This window comes from Stegastes partitus, unplaced genomic scaffold (assembly GCF_000690725.1).
Source record: "Stegastes partitus isolate 25-593 unplaced genomic scaffold, Stegastes_partitus-1.0.2 Scaffold1790, whole genome shotgun sequence".
Lineage (NCBI taxonomy): Eukaryota > Metazoa > Chordata > Actinopteri > Pomacentridae > Stegastes > Stegastes partitus.
The window spans coordinates 49,034-50,555 of record NW_007579521.1 but is presented as its reverse complement, the minus strand read 5'-3'; positions in this window follow the sequence as shown (position 1 = coordinate 50,555).

The following is a 1,522-nucleotide window of genomic DNA, read 5'->3' as shown; positions in this document are numbered from 1 at the left end:
CTGAGTCATTGTTAACGTGAACCAGGAGACATGCTGAGTCATGGTTAATGTGAACCAGGAGACCTGCTGAGTCATGGTTAACGTGACCCAGGAGACATGCTGAGTCATCGTTAACGTGAACCAGGAGACATGCTGAGTCATTGTTAGCGTCACAACGTGGTTCTGAACTGATCCGTCAGCAGCTCTGCTCAGTCCACTCCTGTGGTGCTGCCTGGCTGCAGCTTCCTCCTGCACTGCTGAGAAGACAGCGGTGAGGACTGAAGGACTGAATGGAGGCAGAGCTCCAGCACAGCGGCCAGTTACGCCTGGATGCTGCTTTTTTAAATGAGTGAGTCTGACGTGTTGCCGGATGCACAGCTGAGGACCGCTGCACAGTGTAGACAAACGGCTTTCGTCTTGTTTTTGTCCCTTTTTGGACTTCACCAGTAAACCGAAGTGATCCCAAGTGGGTGGTTTTAATGACAGCGGAGCGTCTTCCAGCTCTGGCTTGTTGCTAGCATTAGCCATCCCATTCGTTAGCCATACAGACCGGGCTGATAATGAAGCGCCGACAGGAGGATAAACGGTCCGTCACATCCTGTGGTCCGCTGGAAACTCCTGCTAGTTTTTAGCTCCACAATACTGTGAGCCAGAGAAGGTCCACCTGTGGGCACCGTGAGATTTAAAGTTTCACAACTGAAACAATTCTGTACATTGACCATTGGAAACCAATGGTTGTCACAGACTGGCATTAGTGGGGAAGCAGTAGCGATTTTAAACTGGCGTTGAATCTGCCTCCATATTTTTACTGTAGATAGAGTTGGGTTAGGGGTGTAATCAGGAGGATACAGAGCAGAGCTGCATGGGCGAGCCTCCATCTGGCACCAGCCTGTTGGAGAGGAGTTCTACCACATGTGGAGTTTTTGGATATTGGCCGCCTAATGATACGTCAAGAAATTTGGTAGTGCGAGGCCTCCGATTCTGATACCAAGATAGCAAAAATTGGAAAGGGCTGATCAAAGGGGGATGTCTGGCCTGGGATCTGTCATTCACAGGAAAGCATTCACTCTTATTGAAGTTTAGCATGTACCCTGGAAAAGAACCAAACGTTTGTAGAATCTCAAGGATATAAATTATACAACGAGTAGGATCTGATATGTAGAGCAGAAGGTCATAAGCATAAAGACAGACCCTGTGCTCGATTCTGTTTCCACAGATGCCGGTGATAAGTGAAGAGCTTTAATGGCCATGGACAGGGGTTCAATTGTAATAGCAAATAAAGGCGACAGGGGGCAGCCCTGTCGACAGCCACGAGCTAAGGGCAAGTAATCCGACGGGTGGAGCTGGCAGTCACACTCATGGGCGTAGCGGACGCGGGGTACACGGGGACATGTCCCCCGCACTTCCCGTAGCTGTGCCCTCCGTCCCGGCACTTTTTTACAGCCATTACAACCACTTAATTCATTTTTAACATGTGGAAACACGTTTTTCCGAGCCGCCTTTAAACGCATCATTAGTAGACGGCGCTAAACGGCGCCAAACA